Consider the following 17765-nt stretch of genomic DNA (forward strand, 5'->3'; position numbering starts at 1 on the left):
AAAAGTATGAAACTATGAATCAACTGTAGAAAGAAGAATAGGAAAAGCACAAACATGAGGTCAAACCACATCCTTTAAAAAAATAAAATAAAACATGTTCAATGATGAAATCAAAGAGGTAATAAAATCATACCTGGAGACAAATTACAATGACAACACAGCTTCATAAAATGTATGGGTTGCAGCAAAGACAAATCTAAGAGGGAAGTTGAGAAGAAGCCAGGGCTTCTACAAGGAACAAGAAAAACCTCATAGAAAGGACAAAGCATACCACCAAAAATAACAAGAAATAAAAGAAACAAAACCCAAAGGCAATAGAAAGAGAAATCTTTAATGATTAAGTTGAAAATAAATAAAGTAAAAGTTGAAAAATAAATTACAATTCATATCATCAACATCTTTAATTTTTCTTAAAAATTTAACAAACATGTAAGCATTTAGCCAGGCTTATCAAGAAATACAGAGACTGGACCAAAACAAAATAAGAAATGAAAGAGTAGAAATAACATCTGATATTTCAGAAATACAAAAAAAAAAAGGTTATGAAAGCACTATGAGCTTTTACATGACAACAAACTGGACTACCTAAAAGAAATGCACAATTTTCTAGAAATGTACAGCCTGCCAACAGTGAAGTAAGGGAAAACTGAGAACTTGAAAAGAGCAATCAGTATAAGTTAAATAAAATCTGTAATTTTAAAAACACCCCTTGAACAAAATGCCTGGATGCATTCCCTAAAACCACTTTCCCCCCAACTATTTTAAAAAATGAAGATAGAAGGAAAATTCCCAAAGTTATTCTATGAGGCCACCATTACACTGATAACAAAACCAGTCAAAGAAAATACCAAAAAAAAATGAAAATGAAAATCCAATATCCTAGATGAATATATATTCAAAAATCCTCAAAAAACATCAACAAATTAATCCAGCAATACATAGAAAAGATTATACATTATGATCAGTTGGATTCCTTCCAGAGACACAAGGATGGTTCAACATACACAATTCAATCAGTATGACAATTATCTAATAAAGGAAGGACAATATTCACAAGACCATGTCAATACACAAAGAAAAAGCACATGAAAATTCAACATACATTAACCTTCAGAACTCTCATGAAAGTGAGTAAAATGGGAACATCTCTCAACATACTAAAGGCCATTTATAACAATTTATAATACTCAGGGGAAAGGCTGAAAGCCTTCTGGGTAAATTCGGGAACAAGACAAGGGCTCCTACTGTCACCACTTGTGTTCCACACTAATACAAGAAAGGAAGAGGAAAAGAAAAAAAGTAAAAGAAACGCAAAATGGAAAAAGAGGCCAAATTTTCACCAGTACTGATGGCATAAAAATCTACATAGAGTGTCCTAAGGGCTCCACACTGACTATTATGAACAATAAATAATTTCATTAAGGGAGCAGGGTACAAGATTAACGTAAAAAAGTCTCTTGCATTTCTACACATTAATGAAGAGATACCATAAAATGGACATTGAAAGCAATAATGTTTAAAACCCCATTCCCCAGAATATTTTGGATTAAATGTAGCAACATATGTGAAATATCTACACACTGAAAATTACACAACATTGACAAAGAAATTAAAAATGTTTCGAAGAAATGGAAAGATGTCTTGTGCTCTTGGATTGAAATGTTTCAAAGAAATGGAAAGATGTCTTGTGCTCTTGGATTGAAAGATGTCTTGTTAACATGGCCGTACTACACAAAGAAACCTACAGATCAAGTGCAATTCTTGTTACGAAGCTGTAGTATTTTCTACAGGACCAGAAATTAAATAACTCTAAGTTTTACATGAAACCATTAAAAATTGCCAAAATGATCTTGAGGAAAACAACATATCTGGAGGTATAACCCTGCCGGACACCTTACTATACTACAAACCTACAGTAATAAAAACAGTATGGCATTGGGAAAGAGATATAATCAATTAGAAACAGATAGAGAGCCTAGAAATAATTCCACACACCTATGAGCAATGAATCTATGATTAATGAGGCAAGAGTACACAATGGAGAAAAGACAGTCTCATCAATGGATGGTGTTGGGATAGCTGGACATCTACATGTAAAACAGTGAAATGAGAGCATTCCCTGACATCATATACAAAAATAAACTCCAAGTATATTAAGGACCTAAATATAAGACCTGATAATATAAAACGTCTAGAAGGGAATGTAGGTGAAACCCTATTGGATATATATCATAGGAATATTTTCTTATATCAATCTCCTAAGGCAAAAGAAATAAAAGCAAAAATAAGCAAGTGGGACCTAAACAAACTTGAAAATTTCTGCACAGCTAAGGACAATATCAATGAAATGAAAACACTGCCTGTGTAATAGGAGAACATATTTGCAAACAATGCAAGTGACCAGGGGTTAATAGATGTATGTTAATAGATGTAAGATGTATTTAGATTACACAACACAAGGTGAAAAACAAAAACCCAATCAATAACAAGAGCAGAGTACCTGAGTTAATATTTTTCCAAAGAAAACTTACAGATGAGTAACAGGCAAGTGATAAAATTGCTCAACATAACTAATTATTAGGTAATTGCAAATCAAAACTGAAATGAGTTATCACTTCACATAGGTCAAATGGCTATTATCAAAAAGTCTACAAATAGTAAGTGTTGGAGATGATGTTGTGGTAACAAATCTCTTGTATACTCTTGGCAGGAATGTAAATTGCTACAACTTCTATGGAAAACAGTATTCAGATTTCTTTAAAACCTAAAAAGTTAACTACCATATGACCCAGTAATGCCTCTCATAGAAAAAATCTGGGGAAACACCCTAAATTGAGAGGAACCAATGTTCCCAATAGCAGTGTTTATAATATACAAGACAGGGAAGCAATCCAAGCGTCCACAGTAGACTATGGACTTAAGAAGATAGGATGTTTCTATAAATATGCCATAGAATATTACTCAGTGATGAAAAAGTATAACACTATGTTATTTCAGCATCATGAATGAACCTAGTAAATATTGTGCTTAGTGAAGTAACTTAGAAAAAGACAAAAGAATATAACATAATTTATATGTGGAATATAAAGAATAACAATTATCAGTTTACATCAATCTATAGTTATCTTTTGATAGATGACAGATAAATAGATGGACAGATACATACATACATGGTAGATAGATAGATAGATAGATAGATAGATAGATAGATAGATAGATAGATAGATAGATAGATACATGGATAAATAGACAGAGACATGATGGAGAGGTAAAGAGATTAGATAGACAAGACTTAAGCAGGCTCAAAGATATGGGAAAATATTTATGTTTACCAAAGCGGAAGGAAAAGAGAATTTAATGGTAGGACATTGACAGATACAAACTAGTATAAATAAAGGAGAGAAGCAACAAGAATAATCTGCATAGGTCAGGGAATTATACACAATGGCTTAAAATAATTGTATGTTACAATCATTTTAATAATTCATAATGCAATAAAATCTACAAACTGGTAAAAATAACTATGCTTTACTTCTGAAACTACACAATATACTACATCTACTGTACTTCAATTAAAAATAAAACATCTCATGTGTAATTTAGTCCTTTATCAGCTGATAGAAGCTTCCTTAAATATTATTTTATTTTTAATCTTTACCTTTTATGATTACTGTTTCAATTTATTTCTTTTACTGCTATGAACATGTAACCAGTTTGAAGTATCTATATTTATTGCAACTGATTTCCTATTTTTCTCTCTTTAATCCATATATTATAGTAGCATTTAAAAACATACCCAAAGAAACAGTTGCAAATTTCTCGTGGTCTCTCCTTAGCATTTTGGTCAATGTTTTGCATATTTTTGCCATTTTATATTTCTTGGAAAGCTTCTTTTTTACACCTATTATAAGTTATCTCGGTTGTTTATTTTACCTCATTCAGGTATTGTTTGTCTGTTAAAGTCTTTATTTTCACTGTATCTCTAAGTGATAATTGTGTAAGTATTAATGGGTGAGACATTTTGTATTTTAGTATTTGAAAATGTAATTTTATTTACCCTTGGCCTATGTTTTCTTCTCAGAAATCTGCTGATAGCCTAATGGGGGTTCATTTGTAGATTATCATAACTTTTTTGGATGCTTTTAAAATTTTACTCTGTCATTGACTTGCCAATTTGCATATGACGTATCTTGAAGGAGGTCCCTTTTTCTTATAGTTATTGGTGTTGGCTCACGGACATGTATATCAGCTTCTTACACAGGTTCGGAAAGTTATCAACTATTACTTCTTTAAATAAACCATTAGCTGCCTTCTAAATTTCTTCTCCCTCCAGGATTCCAGTCTAATGTGTACTTCCTGAAGAAGTCTGATGGCTATTGTAGAATTCCCTCACTTTTTAATATCTTGAATCTCTGCCCTCTCCTATCATTTCTAGTTTTGTATTGGTGAGTTTGCTAATCTCTCTTCCACAAAGACAGTCTACTTCCAATGCTTTCTGTTGCTTTCTTCATCTCATTTATTAAATTCTCCTGGTCCTCCAATACTATTAGGTTATTTTATAGATTCAGTCTCTTTGATAATGTATTCCTTATCATCATTTCATTTATTCCTGAGCTCACTAAACTGCTTTCTTAGTTTTGTTTTTTGTATTGAGATTCTGTATGACACCTATTTGGATTCTCTATTAGTAATGTGGCAATATACCATGACTTTAAGTTTGTTTGCTGCAGGGTTGACATTGTGTGTGTGTGTGTGTGCAGTTGCATGTGCGTGTTTGACTGTGTCTGTGTCGGTGACTTTGTGTGTCTATCTGTGTGTGTGCATGCCCTATAATGTTACTGTGATTTGTCATGGTCTTGATAAGTTATTTCTCTGATGACACTAAATAACAGATTTTGAGTTGGAGTCCTTGTTTTTGTTTTCTGGTTGTTTGCAATATTGCACAGATTTTGTTTTACTTACCTGAGCTACCTGTGATAATATTTCAAACTGGCACTTTCCAGTCACTATTTTCTGGATAAAGATATGTTTTCATTGTCACTTCTTAGACTTCTCTGGTAGTTAATGCCACTCTTGTCACTGGGACTGTGAACACTTCCTTTTATTTGATATCCCTTGAAACTCAGTGTACTCAGTGAGGAAACATGTAAAGACAGGTGGGTATTTGGAATCAGGCAAGTGCCTTTGCCATGTCCAGTATTGCAAGGTAACATGTCTCCACCACTGTGAATGGGGAGTAGGGACAGTGTCATGAATGTCTGAGCGTCTGAAGGATGGAAATTCTGTCTCCATTGTGGGTCCCTCCTAATTACATGTGACCATGAGCACTGGTGAAGTTGGAGGTCGAATCTGTGCGAACCACTGTGACTCTGTTTCTACTGGGTTCTCTGAACTTGTGGACTAAGATATCTTAGTCAGTGGGCCTTGGTTGCAGACACCAAATCTGCTCTTCCCTTAGTTCAGCCTCATTTGTGTATTTTAGTCCATCAAACTTTACCTGTTCACATGCCTTCTGGATTATTGCTTTGTGTTGTAGTTATTTTTCTTCAGATGTGAATGCTTTACTGACTGTAGATGTAAGGGGAGAGACAAAAATAATTTAAACTTATGTCACTTTTAAAAGTATATACTTTTTCAAATGAAAGCTTAAATTCTACTAAGGACATTATAAGAACAGTAAAGAAAGTGAACAAATCACATCCCTTAATATCATAGAACTACAAAATATTTTGTTTTTCCTGGGGTTTTTCTTCAATGTTTTTTACACCCACATACACATTTTACTATAATATATCCATATAACATCTTTAAAATCAATTAAATTATTAAAATATTTCTCTGTGCTGTAAATATAGCCCTTTAGGTTTTCTAATTTATTACCAGTATCTTGCACATTTCTGTCTTCTCCATCGTTCTTCCCTGTCCCCACAGGAAACCACTACTTGGTACACTACACATATATACGTGATTCTGTTTCTGTTTTTTTATGATTATTTCTCTTATATCTTTATTTTCCTCATTTAAGTGACAACATAGTGTGTTTTTCTCTGTATGACTTATTTTACTATGTGCAATAATCTCTGGGTCCACTCACATATTTCCAAATTGTAGAGTTTTATTTTTTAATATGACAATGACTTAGTATTTATTATGTTATCTATATCTCACATCTACTTGAGCCAATCATCTGTTGATAGGCAGTTGAGTTGTGCTTCTATCCTTGGCTACTATAAATGATGATGTTAAGAACTCTGTGGGTAATTTATCCTTTAAAGTTAATGTTTTCATTTTTATCAGATTTATAACAAAAACTGGAATTGTGGCTACATATAATGTTTCTATTTCTAGTTTCCTTAGCACTGTCCACACTTTTATAATAGTGGATGCATCAATTTATATTTCCACCAACAGTGCACCTGGGTTCCCTCTTATTGATATTCTTATTAATATTTGTCATTTGTAGAGTTTTTATTAAAAGCCGTTTTGGTTGTTGTGAGATTATGTTTCATTCTGGTTTTGATTTTTAATTTCCTAATGAATACCAACAATATGTTTCTTTTTATGTGCATGAAAATCATCCACATGTCTGTTTTTGAAAAGTTTCCATGAAGATCCTTCAACTGTTTTTAAGTTGGGGTCTTTGTTTATTAAATATATTGTCTAATATGCTATATATATATTATGAATATTAACATCTTGTTGGTCTCATTGTCTGAAATTTTTCCTTCTATTCTGTCTGATATCATGTCTTGTTGAAGGTTTCCTTTGCTCTGGAAAAGGTTTTGCACATCACACATATACAAGAATTAGAATCCCTGTGTCACATATTACATCTATTTTTTCCTCAGTAAACTAAAAACTGTAATTGTTAGTTTTCCTTTATGCTTGAAATTTGAAGACAAATCAAAAATAAACATTGCTATGATTTATCTCAGAGTCACTTCTGCTCCTGTTCTTGGTCAGAAATTGTATAAATTTGTGTTTACATTTGGGAAATTAATCCATTTTTACCTCATTTTTTATACTTTGGAAGGAAGTGCTCTTACATCTTCATTTTACATGTACTGTCTACTTTTCTCAGAACTACTTGTTGAAGAGACTGCCTTTTATCCATTGTATACTCTTGCCTCCTTCATTGTAGACTAATTGACCTTAGGTGTGCGGGTTTATTTTTGGACTCTTTATTTTGTTCTACTGATCTATGTGTTTCTTTAAGTACCATATTTTGATGTATTGATTGCTGTAGCTTTGTAGTATGTTATAAAGTCAGGGAGGGTAATGCCCACAGTTTTGTTCATTTTTCGAAATACTTTTAGAAAATTTGGGTCTTTCAGATTTATGTATAAATTTTAGTATTATTCTCCTTGTTTTTTGAAGAAACTTATGGATTCTGTGAGAATGAAAATTTGCTAAAAGAAAAAACCTGAGAAAAATACTAAAGTGTGGAGGATAAATCATGCAATATTAACAACAAATGGATTGCTGAATAATTGAAAGAAAAAATATATATAAAACATGACAACCAAAACAAAATCCATGGGGTATAGCACAAGCAGTATTAATAGGGATGCTTATAGCAAAATAATCCCACTTATACAAATAGGAAATATCTCTCTCTTATAAAATATAGTTACCAGCAAATGTTGTAGAAAATAATAAACAAACTTTTTGCTAGAAGGAAAGACAGCTGAAAGGACAGAACATAATTAAATAAAATAAACATTAAAATAGAAACATATAATCAAACTAAATAATGCCTTTTGAAAGATAAATAAAGTTGATAAACTTTAACCAGACACAAGAGCAAAAAAGATAGTTACAGATTAATAAGCTCAGAGATGAATGAGAAGTTACATCTTATTTCAAAGAAATACAAAGCATCATAAGATGATACAACAAATTATATGCCAATAAAATGGAAAGCCTAGAAGAAATGGACAATTTCTTAGAAAGAACTAATCTCCAGAATGGAATGAGAAAGAAAATATGAACAGATTATCACTAATGAAATTGAATATGTAATTAAACCAAATCTTCCAAGAAACAAAATTACAGGACTACACAGATTCTCAGGTGATTTCTGCCAAACATTTTGAGAAGAGGTTTCACCTATACTTCACAGAGTATTCCAAAAATTTCGAGAGGAAGGAAGGCTTTCTACCCCACATTTCTGTATCACACCACTAGTAAAACTGGAACAAATACCTCAAAAAATTAGAGATTAAATACTACTGATAAGCATAGATGCAAAATCATCACTAAATTGTTAGCAAATCAAACAATATTTTCAGAGGATTATACAATATGAATAAGTCCATTTTTTTCTAGGGATGCAAAATTGATTAAATACCCACAAATTAATCAGTATGATACACCACACTAACAACCTGAAGAATAAAAATTATATGGTCACATCAATAGAGTCATAAAATGTTTTGACAAATTTGGTATCTTTTTAAGAATATATTTCTCCCCAAAGTGGGTATAAAGAAACATACCTCAACATAGTTAAGGTCATATATGACAAGAACTCAGCTAACATGACACTCACTGATTAAAAGCTGAAAGCATCCCCAATAAGAGAAGGAAGAAGACAAGAATGCTCATTCTTACCACTTTTATTCAGTATAGTACTGGAAATTCTAGCCATAGCTATCCAAAATAAAAGTAAATAAAATATAACTAATTAAGAAAAGGAGTAAAAGTATCTGTTTGCAGATGAAATACTTTAAACAGAAATCCTAAAAATGGTGCCACAAAATTTCTAGGAGTTATCAACGCATTTGGTAAAATTTCCGAATGTAAAATTAACATACAGAAAACTTGCATTTCTACACACTAACAACAAGCTAATAGATAGAGAAAGTGAGAGAAATATCACTTTTACAGCTGGATTACAAAAAAAAAAAAATCAAGAAATGTTTCCAACCAAGGAGTTAAAAGACCTGTTCTCAGATAACTGTATAATATTTACAAAAGAAATTGAAGATAATGCAAACAGATGAAAGGATATACTGTGTTGGTAGATGAGAAAATAAATTCTTTAAATGACAGTACTAGCCAAGAAAATAAACAAATTAAATTCAGTGCCTATCAAAATACCAAGGGCATTTTCAGAATTTACAATAAATAAATCTAAAATTTACATGTAAACACAAAATAGTTGAAATCAATTAAAAAAAAGAAAGAAAAGAAAACAAACTAAAAACACAAACGCTTTGACAAAGAACTAAGAGGGTGTATCACTGTCCCTCATTTTAAACTACAATTAAAAGCTACAGAATTAAAAGAATATGGTAGTGGCACAGAACAAACAGAATAATGGAACACAAAGAATGCTTCAAAATGAAATCAGACACTTATGGTCATTTATCCCATTACAAAAATTGAATATACAGTGGGGGAAAGGCAACCAACAGGCATATGAAACCGATCAACATCACTAACCATCAGAAAAATGCAAGTCCAGAACACAATGAGATTTTATGTCACTCCTGTCAGAATGACTATTATCAAAAAGATAACAAACATAAGTGTTCATGAGGATGTAAGAAAAACAACCATGATGCACTGCTGGAGTGAATGTAAATATGTGCTGCCACTGTGGAAAACAACATGGAGATATATCTGAAAATTAAAAATGAAATATATACCAACATTTCCATATCTGGATAATTATTTCAAGAAAATGATAACACTAATTAGAAAAGATAAATTCAAACCTATATTTACTGCAACATTATTCACAATAGACAGGATATAGAAGCATATTTATTGCTCATCAATAGATGATTGATAAAGAACATGTGTGTTTATAGTATATATATCTACCCAACTTAAATGCAGATTTATCAATATTTATATATACATACACACAATATATATTTATATGCACTATATATATGCACACACACACATAAAAATACAATGAGTTATTACTCAGCTCTAAAAAGAATAATTTCTTGTCATTTGCAACAAATTCGTAGATCAAGAGGGTAATATGCTAAGTGAAATAAGTCAGAAACAGAATGACAAATGCTGAATGATTTTATTCATATGTGGAATTTAAAACAAATGAACAAAACAACACAGAAAAGGAGTTATAGTTATAGAAAGCAACAGGTTGTTCACAAGAAGGAGGGAAATGGGGTAAGGAAAAGAAAAAGTTGAGAGAGAAAATTTTCCAATTGCAAATTAAATGAGTCAGGGACAAGAAATATACTGTATGGGTATTAGTAATTAACAATAAAACTTCTTTACATAGCAACAAGTCATAACTAGGTATATTCTGGTGAGCAGCTTGAAATGTATTAAAAACTGCAAACAGTATGTTGTGTAAGAGAAACCAACACAGTGTTTAGATTAAAGTACACTTCAAAAACAAGGAAACATTTTTATAGAAAAAAATTAGACTTGCAGTCAACAGAGGCAGAGGTTGGGAAAGGAGAATTTGATTAATGCACTCAAAATCTACAAACCTCCAGCCATAAAATAAACGTGTTGTAAGGATGTCCCATAGTAAAATGAAAATTACAACTAATAGTGCTTTATGTGCTAAATGAATGTTGTTAAGAGAGTAGACCATAATGTTTCTCATCACAACCAAAAGACAAGTTGTATTTCTTTCAAATTGTATCTAAAAGAGATAATGAATTCTCCCTAAAGTTGCTATGATATTTATTTCATGATACTTGTAAATCAAATCACTATCCTGTGCACCTAAACTTACACAATGTTTTATGCCAATTATATCTCAAAAAAAAGTGGAAGAAAAAATGGAAAACCAATGGTCATTTTTTCCCATGTCATTTCTCATGATTGTTTTTGCAGCAAGAAATCTTGAGTCATGATATACTTATCCTAGGTAAAAATACTAATAAATAAGTGATTCTAATAAATTATACATAAAGATACTAATAAAATTAGTGTTTTGTCATGCCTTAAACTTTCTTCATGTTAAAAGCCCACTGCTTCTGTAGGCAACAAAATATCACTCTGTATATTCATCTAAGATTAGAGAATGGAAACAAATGGTAACCCTGGCTGCTTTTGCTGTGAGTGATAAAGTTCACTGTCTCTGACCGAAAGTCTCATCTCCACGACAGCATCTGTAATAAAGGAACCTGCTGGGTTGCTAAAAATCTCAGCATGGTAAAATCTCAGAACTCCTACAATTCTTAACTGTTTTGCAATGGGAATGCAATACTGACTAAGACTTGATTTTGGATAACAATGTGGTGTTTTCTCATGGTTGCAACAGGGGATGTGAGGATAATCCCTGTGATCCACAACAAACATTTTCGCTCAAGTGCTGGGCAAAGAACTGTAAAGGTTCCCCATTATTAGGACTGAGGACTGCTTTCAAAATGATGACTACGCTCACTCTATTCCAGGTAGTCCAAGGAAAGAAAGGTTATTGCAATTTCTAGTTGAACGGGAATAAGTCAGTGGCTCAGTTGCTATAAATAAGACAACGGCTGTTCAAAGCCATAATAAATTGTGTCAACAATGAGAATAAGACAAAAAAATTAGACATAAGCTTAAATTAAAAAGGAGACACAGTCCTGTGCTGGGCTCTGGGGACAGGAAAATGTATATACCTCAGTCCAATTCAAGGGTTCATTATAATGGCCCTAATATCAGCTTGGGATTCAATGAACAGGTAACAATTAGTATACTGGGAGAAATAAAAACTACCTATCCCTGAATGGAAGGAAATCTGGTGGCTCAATGAAACTCTTAACTCACAGAGATTCTGCTAGATGCAGAGGAATAATTCACTGATGACTCAAATAAGACAAACAGTTGCTGCTTAACAATCCATTTTCACACACACACACACAATGGTAGACATATTTGTTGTACTTAGTGGGAAGAATTCAGTGGGCAGGTCTCAGATAATAGTTTTCAAACACCAGACTACTTTTCTACTTTTGCCAATAGTCTAGCTTTTGCAAGGTAGAATACTACAGATGGACAAATAAACAATATTCTTATTTAGGATTTCTAATTTTGAAAGTAAACTGTAGCTTTTCACTTTTCATTATAGAACCTTGTTAATATGATCGTGGTAAGAACCACTGTCTGATAAGAGAGCTGGAAACTAGCTGCTGAACCAGCCCATCTGAACCCCAGACTGCTAATGTAAGCAAAAACATAGCCACCATCAGAGTTGAGCTCACAAACTTAAAAGCTTGAAATTTCTGTTGTAGGAAAAAACCACTGCTGTCCAGACAAAGTTCTCCTGCTGCAAGTGGGCTATTTTCTTCTCTTGGTAAATTTCATATTGGTGGGATGTTGCTACAGCTTACCCTGGCCCATTTGCCTTTTCTCCAGATTATCAAAGGCTTTCTTCACAACTGGTGACGCATTTTCAGGACTGAATCTTGCCATTTCAGTCTTATCAGCTGACACTGACTGCATGATTATGAGCAGAAGCCTTAGGCTCCCTGAACTTGCCTACAATTTTTCCAGCATTTCAGGGCATTTCACATTCTGAAAATGCTTCACCTTTAATTTTAATATAATGGGAAAAAGTCAGAGTCTTCCATGAATATTTTATATTTCTAATATCTGCAGAAATTTGGTGTTCTTGCAGTTAGATAAATCTTTAATTCCACTACCCTCACTTCCTCCTACTCCACACATTTTAGATTGCAATTGGGTTACTGAATATGACCACTCCAACCAACGGGCTAGTACCTCTAAGATGCTTCCTGTGTGAAAGTTAGAAGGGGCACAATTTATGTGGGGTGTATAAACATACATTAAATATTTGCAATGGCACTGTCTCTTCTGTGTAAATTTCTGATTCTAAGAAGTAAATTAATTAGAAGTCAGTATAGTTATTGGTAAGGGGAAGAGAATCAGCTATTTTGGGGTGGGTGGGTGATGAAGAGAAAGGAAAAATTCCAGCAAATGGGAATGGAATGCTTTAGGCCTCTGGAGGCATGAATTAAGAAGAAAATAATACTTTTTCTCCTGTACCTACTTCCACTTACTCTCTTGAGTTACTAGTCCTTGCACTATGAAAAGAACTAGTTTGTGGTGAAGAGTAAAGACCATAACGAAATATTTTGAAAACCATGAGAGTTTTGTTGTTTCAGGAAAGTAGATTTTGCTTAAAGTCAACATGTATTTTTCGTTCACTAAATAGTAAAATTCATCCTTTGGCATGTGCTGTGCTTACTTTGCTGGTATACAAGTTAGACAAGGAAAGTGGGATAGACAGAAAACATCTGGAGGAGGTGGTTTCTGTGCTGAGACTGGAAAAGTGTAAGTAGGTAAAAGGAGGACACACAACTTCCAAGGATGAGCTGGAGCAAAAGTGGTGAGGTTGGAGCTAAAATAGTTGACAAGCATTTGCCTGGATGTATCTCCAGATACAGTGAAACATTAAGATATGCCAAGGTAGTCAGATGCCAATTTATGAAGAACTGACTAAACTAAGTTGAGTTTGTGGGCTTAGAGTTGGAAAAGCATTAAGTGCCACCCTGAGGATGTAAGCTGGCCTTTGGCTGGAACAGAAAAGCAATATAAATTATTGACTAGAAAATATAGTGTAGAATCTTGAGGGCAGGGAATGAAAGCACCCATTCGAATGCTTTGAGAACAGCGCAAAGAAGACCATTGATAAAATTACTTCTTAAATTCTACCACGTGCTGAATGTGCCATCTGAGACTACATCATGTGACCTTTATGATTCCAGGGATGACATAATAGAGACCATGATCCCTGGGCCGATACCTGCATTTATCTCCTGTTCCAACCTATCCTAACTTAACACTTTTAATACTTTCCAGTATGAACCAGAAACCATTTAGTACTTTTCCCACTCTCCATGTTTTAGTCTTATTCCAAATTCTTCCATTTTCTCTTCTTCCTTACAAGAAATTATTTAAATTTACTCCCATATTGTTTCATCAAATGATCATATCAAATATCTCTTTTTTTTTAAATGGTAACTTACTCCCCATTTAACTCTTAATTCTATTAAAAAATAAAAGGAAAATACAGCTACACATCTATGTTTATCATTCAAACAAGAAATTGGCAGATATTTGTCGACATTTTTCAACATCATTTTAATCTTTGTTACCTGTATAATATGGTAATCCTGTGGTAGATCAGTTGTAATTAGGATGACGTTCATAAACTGAAGATGGCTGATGAGTTGGCCTTGAAAGAGAGGTAGCTGATGTATCAGCTATCACTGGCACTAGAATCCGTGGGTTGCTCCCAGGTTGAAGTTTATAAAAACGACCTTCATTGGCAGATATGTTGTGATATGTATTTGGAAAAGTATAAGGCTCCACCATCAGTCCAAAATAATTGCTCTGTATGGGAGACAATATGCTGTACAGAGAAGTAGAATATTTAGTTGTAATGAAGTTCACAACACGGCCATTTGCTTCAATTTAGCTGCATTGATAGTGCCAGTGGACAGTGGTCAACTCATTTAAAATAGCACGTTGATCCACTGCAATTTGTTCTGTTGGTTAACTGACCTTGATGATGGAGGAGAAAAATCACCTCTGATAAGGGTAGTTGTATCACCAATTATCTGGGTGGTAGAGGGCCTTCTTATTAGAGGCATGTTAAAATTTGCAGTAGGTTAAAAAGCACTTTCTCCACTAGCGTTAGCCACAAAACCAGAATTATGATTATCCACATTACCCCCTGCTTTAAAGTGCTTCTTTTTGAAATCTTCAGCCAATGAAGATACCAGAGAATCATTTTTAATCCCAACTCTTCTATTTACTCTAAGTAAAATCTGGGGACAGCCTCATTTAAAATTTGGATTATGATAGAACTGCAGCTACAACCAAAGGTGAAAATTTTTAGTAATATTTTAAATCAAAATACAAGCCAAAAATTAGCCTAACCTGTAAATCCTCAGATTTCACGTTTACAATGCAAAGATAATATCATCAAAATATGAACATTTCTGACGATATTTTTAAGTTTCTTGTTTGGAAACTACACATTTAAATAGAATAGTCATCAAATTTAAGAAGGTAGTATTTGCAGTAATGGTTTATGCCACGTTTTAAAAGCAGCATTAATACCTTTATTTTGATTTCTGTTAAGATTCAGAGTTTCAAGCAAAGTTTCTCATAATTTTGACTTCTTAAGGTACTGTCCTCATTTTTTAGAAAAAATAAAGTATTTTAGCCTTAGTAGTTTAATACAATTTTCAAAATCTATCTTAACATTTATATTACCATAGGATGATGTACAGAATAAAATTTTATATATAAGTTACCAAGTGGTATCTAAAATTTCTGTATACCTTTCTTAAAACAGAGACTTCTTTTTCTTTTGCCAGAAAGTCAACTAGACAAGCAGATCTTTGAAAATTCTGCTGCACTTTACCAAACCCATAAAGGTTAAGCTGTCTAACTAAACTTTTCATACTTCCAATTTGAAATATTCTGAAAGGGGGCTTTCTTTCCAAAACTTCCTTCTTAAAGACATCTTCATCAATCACTATGGAAGGTCCATTATCACCCCACCAGATGGATTTAAGTTTGTCACTCGCACCTTTTTTCCAGAGTTTTCTTGGAAATGACAGAGAACGAAAATCATTATCTTCATCTGGTTCAGAGACACAATGTATGTAACATGGTCTTTTAATCAAGGATCTTTCAGACAAATACTGAACAGCATTTTCTTCAATCATAGTCTTCAAGTCCAAGTCCACAAGGAATGTTTGATTACACAATAGAGATCTACCGGGGTTTCCTGAACCAATTGGTCCATCTTTATGAGACACAACTTGAATTTCTGAAGAAAAATATGCCATCTAAAGTAACTTTATCTACAGCTACCTTTTTATTCTGCATGATTTTGAGCACTGCATCTTCAAATGCTGCTTTGGTAGGCCTGCACAGATAAACTGCTAGGCCATCACAATGGTTCTCAACCTGAGTAGCTGTGACATCACAAAACGACTGGTCTCCTAGCAACTCAAGTGTAATGTTCAGTCAGTGTTTACTTCTCATTTATCCAGTTAAAATGAAACATGTAGGATGTTTATTTTTATAGTGTGATCTGCAAATATTATCCACACAAAATCTTTTTAATAATTTAATTTTGGGGTCTATGAAATAAAACCAATATCCATCCTTTTGTACATAAATTTACACCAGATTGGGGAACAGAGTATAAATAATGCAGAAAATATATAAAATAATTTTAAATTTTGGAATTTACAGTGAAAACTGTTTAAAACCTCTACATAAAATTTATAACACTTTCATGATCAGTTGTAATTAAGGTAAAAAATAATTTGATTTGGAAATGGAAGTATGTATTTATCTGTGTACTTTACAATAAATAACTCTATATTCAAAATATTAGCAGAATAAATATCTTTTTATTTGGTATGTTTATAAATAAATGGTAAATATTTATGAAATAAAATTAGGTTAAAATAAGCAATCAAATTTAAGAAATCCCAAAGTGGGGAATTTTTGTTTTAAATTTCATTTCATTGCTATAAGTAAAAAAAATGTAATTTAATATTCTACTTTAAAATTACAAAAGAGAACATATTATTGTATATTTACAAATGTTTATGTTTGCCATTCTTTCACTCAGAGGTTTTTCAGTCACTAGAAGAAATAAATTTTTTGTCATGTTTATTATCCATACTCTTGTGGGTTCTGTTATGTGTTCCAAAATGATGTTGATAAATACATTTATGCACAAGATCCTTGGTTCAATAAGCAGTGCCTCCATTAAGGGGCAAAGAAATAAACAATCAAAAACAAAGAAACAACAGTATATGTGGTTTGGGGTGAAAAAGACCAGGCAATTCATTTTAGGTAGCAGTACATTTCTCAGTTCTGAAACAGTTGGCATTGTTAGTATAATACGGCATTTTAAGGCAAGTGTTTTGTTCACTAATTGTAAATAATAGCTATGTTCTGTATCAGTAAACTGAAGTAAATGCTGTTCTACAAAACTTTATATTTTTATTTAGTAATAAATTCCGTTAAACTGAAGCCAAATTCAAAATGAGTGATAAAATTTTTAAATAAATAAATGTACACTCAAGCTACAAAGAAAATTTTTCCTTCAGTATCTATAAATTCCATTCTAAATAAATATTAGCAACCTGAATTTATGGCATATTACAAGTATTATAAACTATAGTTAAGTTGTGTTTAGTCCTGATACATAAATATTATTTAACATACACAAATCAATATATGTGATATCATCCCTTAAAAAACAAAGAACTCAAAAATAACAATCTCAAAAAATGTAGGAAAATTATTGACAGATCTGATCATAACTATTTTATAAAAATATTCTTTACAAATTTGCTCTACAAAGAATGTAACTAAACATAATAAAAGCCATATATGAAAAAACCATGACTAACATCAATTTCAATATTAGCATACAGGAATGTTTTACTCTGGTCCAGTAATAAGAAAAACTAGCTCACTTACACAAGTCCTAAATTACATTACTAGAAGTCCTAGCCAGAACAATCAGTCAAGAAAAATATAAAAGTCATCCTACTTGTAAAAAAGCAGTGAATTTTTACAGATGACATAATTATGCATAGATAGAAAACTCCATAGACACCTCCAGTGACTGTTAGAAATAACCAACAAACTCAGTAAACTTGCAGAATACAAAATCAATATACAAATATTCATTGCATTTTTGTATAGTAACAACACATTATCAGAAAGAGAAATTAGGAAAACAATTGTGTGTTAACTTATATCAAATAGAATAATATAGG

The 17765-nt window shown here is 32.4% G+C and overlaps 1 long non-coding RNA gene across 3 annotated transcripts in view; it reads right to left on the minus strand.

Moving 5' to 3' along the window:
* Window positions 1-15941, minus strand: part of LOC140693305 (uncharacterized) — a 36673-nt gene extending 20732 nt beyond the window's left edge. Inside the window, exons 1-3 of one of the 3 annotated variants that reach the window (XR_012069025.1) lie at window positions 15832-15941; window positions 14100-14356; window positions 5498-5568 (exon numbers count right to left, since the gene is read on the minus strand). This is a non-coding gene — a long non-coding RNA (uncharacterized lncRNA). The other 2 variants (XR_012069026.1, XR_012069027.1) reach the window with 2 other exon arrangements.
* Window positions 15942-17765: the final 1824 nt, after the last annotated feature.

This window comes from Vicugna pacos, unplaced genomic scaffold (assembly GCF_048564905.1).
Source record: "Vicugna pacos unplaced genomic scaffold, VicPac4 scaffold_19, whole genome shotgun sequence".
In the NCBI taxonomy this organism is placed as follows: Eukaryota; Metazoa; Chordata; class Mammalia; order Artiodactyla; family Camelidae; genus Vicugna; species Vicugna pacos.